Genomic DNA, 11,479 nt, shown 5'->3' on the forward strand with positions numbered 1-11,479 from the left:
GAGACCTTCAAGATGGTGGAGGAGTAAGATGTGGAGATCACTTTCCTCCCCACAAATACATCAAAAGTACATCTACATGTGGAGCAACTCCTACAGAACACCTGCTGAACGCTGGCAGAAGACCTCATACTTTCCCAAAGGCCAGAAAATTCCCACGTACCTGGGTAGGGCAAAAGCAAAAAGGAAAAACAGAGACAAAAGATTAGGGATTGGACCCACACCTCTGGGAGGGAGCTGTGAAGGAGGAAAAGTTTCCACACACTAGGAAGGCCCTTCATGGGCGGAGATGGTGGGTGTGCAGGGTGGGGAAGCTTCAGAGCCATGGAGGAGAGTGCAGCAACAGGGGTGCAGAGGGCAAAGAGGAGAGATTCCCACACAGAGGATCGGTGTTGACCAGCACTCACCAGCCCGAGAGGCTTGTCTGCTCACCCGCTGGGGCAGGTGGGGGCTGGGAGCTGAGGCTCAGGTTTCAGAGATCAGATTGGGGTTGACTGCGTGAAGACAGCCTGAAGGGGGCTAGTGCGCCACAACTAGCTGGGATGGAGTCAAGGGAAATGTCTGGACCTGCCTAAGTGTCAAGAGACCACTGTTTTGGGGAGTGAGAGGAGAGGGGATTCCTGCTCTGTGTGCCCACAGAAGGCACAGCAGCACCTAAGTGAGCTCCAGAGACAGGCAAGAGCTGCAGCTAACAGCTGAGACCCCAGACACGGGCATGAAATGCTAATGCTGCTGCCACTGCCACCAAGAATCCTGTGTGCAAGTGCAGGTCACTACCCACATCCTCCAGGGGACTGCGCAGACCTCCACTGCCAGGGTCCTGAGATCCAGGACATCTACCCTGGGAGAACATATGGCACACCTCAGGCTGTAGCAATGACATGCTGGCCTCTGCTGACACAGGCTCACTCCGCATTGCAATTAATACTACCATACCCCTCCATCTCCCGGGCCTGAGTGAGCAACAGAGCCTTAATCAGCCACTGCTTTTTCACACCCTCTTGTCTGGGTGGGGAACAGATGCCTGAGGGCAGCCTACACACAGAGGTGGGGCCAAAACCAAAGCTGAACCCCAGGAGCTGTGCAAACAAAGAAGAGAAAGATAAATTTCTCACAGCAGCCTCAGGAGCAGAGGATTAACTTCCCACAATCAACTTGATGAACGCTGCATCTGTGGAATACTTGAATAGACAACAAATGTTCCCAAAATTGAGATGGTGGACTTTGGGTGTAACTGTAGACTTCGGGTTTGCTTTCTGCATCTGATTTGTTTCTGGTTTTTATGTTTATCTTAGTTTAGTTTTTAGTGCTTGTTATCACTGGTGGATTTGTTTATTGGTTTGGTTGCACACTTTTTAAAAAAATTTTTTTAATTTTTTTTCCTTTTTGCTCTTTTTGTGAGTGTGTATGTGTATGTTTCTTTCTGTGATTTTGTTTGTTTAGGTTTGCTTTTATTAATGTCCTAGGGTTCTGATTGTTCAGTTTTTCTTTTAGTTTTTTGTTTTCTTTTTATTAGTACGTATGTGTATGTATCTTTGCATGATTTTGTGTTTAGTTTTGCTTTTACAACTTGATTTGGGGTTCTGTTTGTTTGTTTCTTTTTTTCTTCCTCTTCTTCTGAGCCGTGTGGCTGGCAGGGTCTTTGTGCTCCAGCCTGGTGTCAGGCCTGAGCCTCTGAGGTGGGAGGGACAAGTCCAGGACATTGACCCCCAGGGACTTCCAGACCACATGTAATATCAATCAGCGATAGCTCTCCCAGAGATTTCCATCTCAACACAAAAAAACAGCTCCACCCAATGGCCAGCAAGCTCCAGTGCTGGATGCCCCATGCCAAACAACTAGCAAGACAGGACACAACTCCACCCATTAGCAGAGAGGCTGCATGAAGTCATACTAAGTTCACAGACACCACAAAACACACCACCTGATGCAACCCTGACCACCAGAAGGATAACATTCATCCCCACCCACCAGAAAACAGGCACCAGTTCCCTCCACCAGAAAGCCTACACAACCCACTGAACCAGCCTCCCTCACTGAGGTCAACACCAAAAACAATGGAAATTACAAACCTGCAGCCTGTGAAAAGGAGACCCCAAACACAGTAAGTTAAGCAAAATGAGAAGACAGAGAAATATGGAGCAGATGAAGGAGCAAGGTAAAAATCCACCAGACCAAACTAATGAAGAGGAAATAGTCAGTCTACCTGAAAAAGAATTCAGAGTAATGATAGTATAAATGATCCAAAATCTTGGAAATAGAATAGAGAAAATACAAGAAACGTTTAAAAAGGACCTAGAAAAACAAAGATGGACAACACATTAAATGAAATTAAAAATTCTCTAGAAAGAAACAATAGCAGAATAACTGAGGCAGAAGAATGGATAAGGGACCTGGAAGAGAAAATAATGGAAATAACTACTGCAGAGCAGAATAAAGAAAAAAGAATGAAAAGAATTGAGGACAGTCTCAGAGACCTCTGGGACAACTTTAAATGCAACAACATTTGAATAATAGGGGTCTCAGAAGAAGAAGAGAAAAAGAAAATTTCTGAGAAAATATTTGAAGTGATTACAGTTGACAACTTCCCTAACATGGAAAAGGAAATTATCAATCAAGTCCAGGAAGTGCAGAGAGTCCCATACAGGATAAATCTAAGGAGAAACACACCAAGACACATATTAATCAAACTATCAAAAATTAAATACAAAGAAAATATATTAAAAGCAGCAAGGGAAAACAACAATGTACAAGGGAATCGCCATAAGGTTAACAGCTGATCTTTCAGCAGAAACTCTGCAAGCCAGAAGGGAGTAGCTGGCCATATTTAAAGTGATGAAAGGGGGCTTCCCTGGTGGCGCAGTGGTTGAGAGTCTGCCTGCCAATGCAGGGGACATGGGTTCATGCCCCAGTCTGGAAAGACCCCACATGCCGTGGAGTGGCTGGACCTGTGAGCTATGGCCGCTGAGACTGCACATCTGGAGCCTGTGCTCTGCAGCAGGAGAGGCCAAAACAGTGAGAGGGTCATGTACCATAAAATACTAAAAATAAAAAAAAAATAAAGTGATGAAAGGGAAAAACCTACAACCAAGGTTACTCTACCCAGCAAGGATCTCATTCAGATTCAATGGAGAAATTAAAACCTTGACAGACAAGCAAAAGCTAAGAGAATTCAGCACCACCAAGCCAGCTTTACAACAACTGCTAAAGGAATTTCTCTAGGCAGGAAACACAAGAGAAGGAAAAGACCTACAATAACAAACCCAAAATAATTAAGAAAATGTCAATAGGAACACACATATCAATAATTACCTTAAAGGTAAATGGATTAAATGCTCCCACCAAAAGACATAGACTGGCTGAATGGATACAAAAACAAGACCCATATATATGCTGTCTACAAGAGACCCACTTCAGACCTAGGGACACATACAGACTGAAAATGAGTGAATGGAAAAAGATATTCCATGAAAATGGAAATCAAAAGAAATCTAGAGTACCAATTCTCATGTCAGACAAAATAGATTTTAAAATAGAAATGAAGGAAACAATAGCAAAGATCAATAAAACTAAAATCTGGTTCTTTGAGAAGATAAACAAAATTGATAAACCATTAGCCAGAATCATCAAGAAAAAAAGGGAGAAGACTCCAATCAACAGAATTAGAAATGAAAAAGAAGGAACTGACACTGCAGAAATACAAAGGATCATGAGAGATTACTACAAGCAACTATATGCTAGTAAATTAGAAAAACTGGAAGAAATGGACAAATTCTTAGAAAAATACAACCTTCCAAGACTGAAACAGGAAGAAGTAGAAAATATGATCAGACCAATCACAAGCACTGAAACTGAAACTGTGATTAAAAATCTTCCAACAAACAAAAGCCCAGGACCAGATGGCTTCAGAGGTAAATTCTATCAAACATTTAGAGAAGAGTTAACACCTATCCTTCTCAAACTCTTCCAAAATATAGCAGAGGGACGGACACTCCCAAACTCATTCTATGAGGCCACCATCACCCTGATACCAAAACCAGACAAATAAGTCACAAAAAAAGAAAACTACAGACCAATATTACTAATGAACATAGATGCGAAAATCCTCAACAAAATACTAGCAAACAGAATCCAACAGCATATTAAAAGGATCATACACCATAATTAAGTGAGGTTTATCCCAGGATGCAAGGATTCTTCAATATATGCAAATCTATCAATGTGATACACCATATTAACAAATAGAAGGATAAAAACCATATGATAATCTCAATAGATGCAGAAAAATCTTTCAACAAAATTTAACACCCATTTATGATAAAAACTCTCCAGATAGTGGGCATAGAGGGAACTTACCTCAACATAATAAAGGCCATATTATGACAAACCCACAGCCAACATCATTCTCAATGGTGAAAATCTGAAACCATATCCTCTAAGATAAGGAAGAAGACAAGGTTACCCACTCTCACCACTATTATTCAACATAGTTTTGGAAGTTTTAGCCTTGGTGATTAGAGAAGAAAAGGAAATAAAAGGAATCCAAATTGGCAAAGAAGTAAAGCTGTCACTGTTTGCAGATTACATGATACTATACATAGAGAATCCTAAAGATGCTACCAGAAAACTACTAGAGCTAATTGATGAATTTGGTGACATAGCAGGATACAAAATTAATGCACAGAAATCTCTTGCATTCCGATATACTAACAATGAAAAATCTGAAAGATAAATTAAGGAAACACTCCCATATACCATTGCAACAAAAAGAACAAAATACCTAGGAATAAATCTACCTAAGGAGACAAAAGACCTGTATGCAGAAAACTATATGACACTGATGAAATATGACACAAACAGATGGAGAGATATACCATGTTCTTGGGTTGGAAGAACAAACATTGTGAAAATGACTATACTGCCCAAAGCAATCTATAGATTCAATGCAATCCCTTTCAAACTACGAATGGCATTTTTCACAGAATTAGAACAAAAAATTTCACAATTTGTATAGAAACAAAAAACACCCAAAATAGCGAAAGCAATTTTGAGAAAGAAAAACAGAGCTGGAGGAATCAGACTCCTGGACTTCAGACTATACTACAAAGTTACAGTAATCAGGACAGTATGGTACTGGCATAAAAACATAAACATAGATCAATGGAACAGGGTAGAAAGCCCAGAGACAAATCCACGAACATATGGTGACCTTATCTATGTTAAGGAAGGTAAGAATATACAATGGAGAAAGACAGTCTTTTCAGTAAGTGATGCTGGGAAAACTGGACAGTTACATGTAAAAGAATGAAATTAGAACACTCCCTAACACCATAAACAAAAATAAACTCAAAATGAATTAAAGACCTAAATGTAAGACTGGACACTATAAAACTCTTAGAGGAAAATATTAGTAGAACACTCCATGACATAAATCATAGCAAGATCCATTTTGACCCACCTCCTAGAGAAAGGGAAATAAAAACAAAAATAAACAAATGGAACCTAATGAAACGTAAAAGCTTTTGCACAGCAAACGAAATCATAAACAAGATGAAAAGACAACCCTCAGAATAGGAGAAAATATTTGCCAACAAAGTAATTGATGAAGGATTAATCTCCAAAATATATAAGCAGCTCATGTAGCTTAATATCACAAAAACAAAAAACCCAATGCAAAAATGGGTGGAAGACCTAAATAGACATTTCTCCAAGGAAGACATACAGATTGCCAACAAATACATGAAAGGATGCTCAACATCACTAATCATTAGAGAAATGCAAATCAAAACCACAATAAGGTATCACTTCATACAGGTCAGAATGGCCATCATCCAAAAATCTATAAACAGTAAATGCTGGAAAGGGTGTAAGGAAAAGGGAACCCTCCAGCACTCTTGGTGAGAATGTAAATTGATACAGCCACTATGGAGAACAGTATGGAGGTTCCTTAAAAAACTAAAAATAGAATTACCGTATGACCCAGCAATCCCACTACTGGGCATATACCCTGAGAAAGCCAAAATTCAAAAAGGGACATGTACCACGATGTTCATTGCGGCACTATTTACAATAGCCAGGACATGGAAGCAACCTAATTGTCCATCGACAGATGAATGGATAAAGAAGATGTGACACATATATACAATGGAGTATTACTCATCCATTAAAAGAAACAATATTGAGTTATTTGTAGTGAGGTAGATGGAGCTAGAGTCTGTCATACAGAGTGAAGTAAGTCAGAAAGAGAAAAACAAATACCATATGCTAACACATATATATGGAATCTAAAAAAAAAAAAAGGTTCTGATGAACCTAGGGACAGGACAAGAATAAAGATGCCGACGTAGAGAATGGACTTGAAGACACGGGGTAGGGGGAAGGGTAAGCTGGTATGAAGTGAGAGAGTAGCATTGACATATATACACTACCAAATGTAAAATAGATAGCTAGTGGCAAGCAGCTGCATAGCACAGGGAGATCAGCTTGTTGCTTTGTGACCACCTAGAAGGGTGGGATATGAGGGTGGGAGGGAGGCTCAAGAGGGAGGGGATATGGGGATATATGTATACATATAGCTGATTCATTTTGTTATACTGCAGAAACTAACTCAACATTGTAAAGCAATTATACCCAAAGAAAGATGTTAAAAATTAGAAAAATAAAAGCTTGCTAAAATAACAGCAATTAATGGCATTAGTATCTGACTGAGTCTATCATGTGTGATGATCAAAGCATTTTAAACTTTGGAGGATTAACAGATTAAAATAAGATAGTCTAGCTGTTTTAACTGCCTAGTCAATTACCAATTATTTAAACTGGATAATTTATAAATCAGGTTTATACCTCAACCTTCTTTTCAGAGTTAAGCCAGGGATCTAGGAGTAGCCACTTAAATCAAACAGTTCTATTTGGCTGCTCTTGTAAATGTGGAATCTTCCAAACCACAAGCTGCTTTTGCTGTTTAATAATTCTACAGGTAAAAAACCTGTGGATATGTAACTATGTGAGAAACCATTGTATTCCTCATTTCTGCAAAAGAGATGAAACCTAAATAATTCCATATCCTTTTTTTTGTCTTCTTAATTTACTCATTGGCAATAAGTACATTTTCTGCCTTCTTGCTAAGTGTAATTCTAAGGTTTAGAAACTAACTTCTTTTTTCATGGCACAAAAGGCCATGTCTTTTAGAAACCAATCACTAAGAGCAGATTGGTTGTCGCCCCCCCCACCCCCAAGGCTGATGAATCACAGTGAAGACAGCTTCACTGTAATCCATTACCTCCAACATAGCTCATAACATAATAAAAGCAAAAAGGAAAAATTAATGTCCTTTTCATGGATAAAATATTGCTAGGTGCATCATCCTTTTTTTTTTCTTACATTACACATTCCAAAGAGAAAAATGAAGTTGGAGTGGCATTGTATTCCAAAGTAATGCTAATGTATCTGTAATCAAGAATGAAAAAAAGAGTCAAGATTTTAAAATTATAATTACAACCAACACAGGTTGGGATTCTCACATTGAAATGTGTCTTGTGGAATAATAAAATAAAAAGTATTGTCTTTTATCACCATCAAAGTACTTACAGCTAAGGAATTTGCCATTAGATAAAAATTAGCAGTGAGACTGAGTTCACTGTTTACATGATTAAGTGCCCTTGTGTGGTCTAATGTATGTTGGGAGATGCCTCAATCTCTGAAGGTCAGATATTGAAAATACAAAGTAACAGTGAGGAAGAAGATAAAAGCTTGCTTGTGGCAAAAACATTTCAGAGGAAAAAAAAATTCTGGTAGTGACTATCATATTTATGGGACTAGAATCTATCCCTTATTACCTTGTGAAGACTCATAGACAAAAAGCAGTCATTAAAATGAAGAATGTCTTCAAATCTTTACTGAGAATATATTCTCCACATGACATGAAACAATTGTCAGTTGATTCAATAACGTAGAAGTATATGTTATTGATCAGAAAAAGCAAGGAAAATACAACAGTGTATTGGTCTCTTCTTGCTTCTGTAACGAATTACCACAAACTGAGTGGGAAAAAAACAATAGAAGTTTATTCTATTACAGTACTGAAGGTCCAAAGTCTAAAATCAATGGGTCATCTGGTTTGTGTTCCTTCTGGGGTGTTCAGAGAGAAATCTTTTTCTTTGCCTATTTCAGTTTCTAGAGGCTGCCTGCATTTCTTGGCCTGTGGCCCCTTCCTCACCTTACTCCAACTTCTTCCTTCTCACATCACATCTCCTATTTTCCATTGCCTCCTTCTTATAAGGACCATTCTGATTATATTTAGGACCCACCCAGATAATCCAGGATAATCTTCCCATCTCAGGATCCTTAATCACATCTCCAAATACACTTTTGCTGTACTAAGTAACATATTTGTAGGTTCTAGAGATTAGGCAGTTGATATCTTTTGGGGGACATTATTTAGCCTACCATTAAACCACCAATGATAAATGCTAAGTGGTAAAATTATTTATGATTTATGTTCATTCATTCATTCATAAATTACTCATTCATCATTCTCAGTTCCTTCTACATGGAAAATATTGTACCAGGTGGTAGAGATACAGAGAGAAAAAGTACAGCTCCTACCCTAAGGAATTTAGTGTCTTATTTGAAGAGAAACAAACAGACAAAAAACTAAAATGTGATGGGTGAATGAGAAAACATGTAACTCAGACTGAGGGAAAGGCATATGTCAAGGAAGTCTAGGAAGTATCAGGATGGACACGTGAAGAAAAAGTTGGAATCAGTCAGCAAAGTGATGGGGCACAGGCTGAGTTCAGGCAAAGACAACAGCATAAGAAAAGAAGTCTTCTTCATAATTTTAGTCACATGTTTTAATATTTCAGAGAAAACTATGAATAAAAGTTATAATAAATGTTAAGCAGCCATTTCCTTTTCCTTTACTGATCTGTAATGTTTAGTCTTACACAAAAGTGTATATCAGTTCCTGTCGCCACCCATTGCTGATTAGACCATGACTGGACTTGAGGACAAGCAAACCTTTGCTGGTTAATAATTACTCAGGTTTTCTCTCCCATATGTTTAAACTAAGAGGGACATAGACTGAGGTTAGTTGATGGTAGGCTCTAAGCTAAAACACTATGATTTAAAGCAGTGGTATATAAGAATCACCTGTAGAACTGTTTACAAATATAAATTTAGAATATCATGGCATAGTTTTGTATCTTGAATTCCCACATAAAATTGGACAAAGTAACTAAACTGCAAAATCAAAACCACCCAGAGAACACTTACAACAAAACTATGTGATGAGATATCCCTATAAACACAGATATGTCCACAGGTGGGGAAAAATTGCCAACAACCACAGGACTTTGTATATTATTGACATAAGGTCTGACAGAAGCAAAGTGATGTTTGACCTGAAAACGAGAGAACAACAAATGACCAAAAGATAGTCCCTGGAATATGCAGCAGGCCAATTTGATAATAAAAGCTAAAACTGAGGGGTTTTCCCCAACAGTTCAAGGGGTGCCCGGCAAGATCATCAGAGGGGCGGAAGCAGTTTGTCCCATTTGAGCTCGAACCTGACCCACTGGAGCTCCCTTCTAGAATAAGAATCCACATTAAGGAGAAGCAAAGAAAGGAAAAACATAAATAAAATAAATATAAACACACAAATAGAAGAAAAAGCTCTGTGAAGTTAGCTAGTTAGCTCTGTGAAGAAAAGCTAATTAAACAAAGACATTTTCTAAAAGTTCAGGAAAAATTACTTAACAACAAAATGAGCAAAATATAAATATCAGACTCAAATTCCATGCAAACTTCCACAGTTTACAAAAGAATTACAAGGAGAGTTTGTTAAAAATACAGATATCTGTCTCCTCTCCCAGGAGATCTCAGCCATCAGTGATTCACCATAACATCTCCTCCCCCCCACAAATAATTATTTCCTTTTTTATGTAAATATTCAAGTACTCCCTACCTTAATATCAACAGTAAGTCTCTAACCACACTCTTTATGTGTACCTTACTAGCTTAATTCTCAAAAGGTAGCATTATTTTCTACTTTTTTTTCTGTAAATTCATTGCATCCTACTACATTTATATGGACTATATTTATCCTCTTAAAAAAATGGTTTGCTCCTCCAAATATGCCTTGGTCTCTCTTAATGAAAAAATGTGAAAACAAAGGCACCAAGATTAACTCTAGTCTAGATTATATAGTGAATGAAATGTAGTTTTAAGCATATTGGAAGAAGTTAACAGTGACCCTAAATACATGTATATTAGCAGAGATAGAGTGAAAAATATTAAGTAACAGATGTAAGAAAACACATGACAACAGTGATTAACCTGACACATTTTGACTATAACGAACATAATAAAACATAAATGGAGTAAAAATAATTTCAGTACCTAGGGTTTCAAACTTTCTATGACAAATGGCCTATCAAACTTACCTCCTAGGTGATGACTAAAAGCATATCATCACTTGAAAAATATTTTATTACATTTTTAGCTTATATTTTGGGATTTTATAGTTCAGCATGGCTTAGGTAGAGTGACATGAATTGTATATAATCTGAACATATTAAAACAAAGCACTGGAGAAATGGCAGGTTAATATGTAACCAAACAAAAAAATTTATCTGTAATAGTGTCAAATACATTTGTTACCTGGGAAATAACTTAGGCTAGATGTTAAAACCAAACAATGATATGAAGTGATGCTTCCAATACCTAAATTATGCACTGAGCTTGATGAAACTGAGCATGACAAACATTCAAAAAAGTATTCAAGAACTTGATGCATAAAATGGATTTCTTACTATTGTATTTCTTATTATATTCATTTTCATGAAAACTAGAATTTCTGCAATTGCCACAAAGGAAAACACAGCTTTCAGAAGACTCTACTTCATGTCAGATTTCTTACATTCAAAATAAATTTATAAAATAAATATAATAACATGAAATGTATAGAATCTTGTTAGAATAAACCTTATGCTGGTAATTTTCATTCATAGCAACTATGAGCATCATCAGTCTTCTATGAAAGTTTTATCTACTATATTAATAAGTTTAAATGTACTCAGCATTATATCACAATCAGTACCTTTGAATCACGTCATACATTTAGCCTACTGTGCCACTAAAATATCCTGATTTACACCCACAATATGTAATCTGGAAGTCTAAATAAGAATGAACCCCAACATATTCCAATGTTATCACATTTATACTTTACAAAGTGACGTAAAGGCGATTAGTCAGGTACTTTGATCAATATTTACAGGCAAATTTGTCCACTTTCGCTAATATCCTGAAAATAGCTGTTGACAATTTGCTTCTTTTAATGTTTATCCTTACTTTTCTATGATTTTAAGTGGAATGTTTAGTTTTTTCATTTCATATTTCTTTCACTCTTAATTTATAAACTCAAGATAGAAAGTTGTGTTTAGTTTAATATTCCCTGAATTTCAATTGAGCTATGACCAGA

This window comes from Phocoena phocoena, chromosome 1, assembly GCF_963924675.1.
Source record: "Phocoena phocoena chromosome 1, mPhoPho1.1, whole genome shotgun sequence".
NCBI classification, from domain to species: domain Eukaryota; kingdom Metazoa; phylum Chordata; class Mammalia; order Artiodactyla; family Phocoenidae; genus Phocoena; species Phocoena phocoena.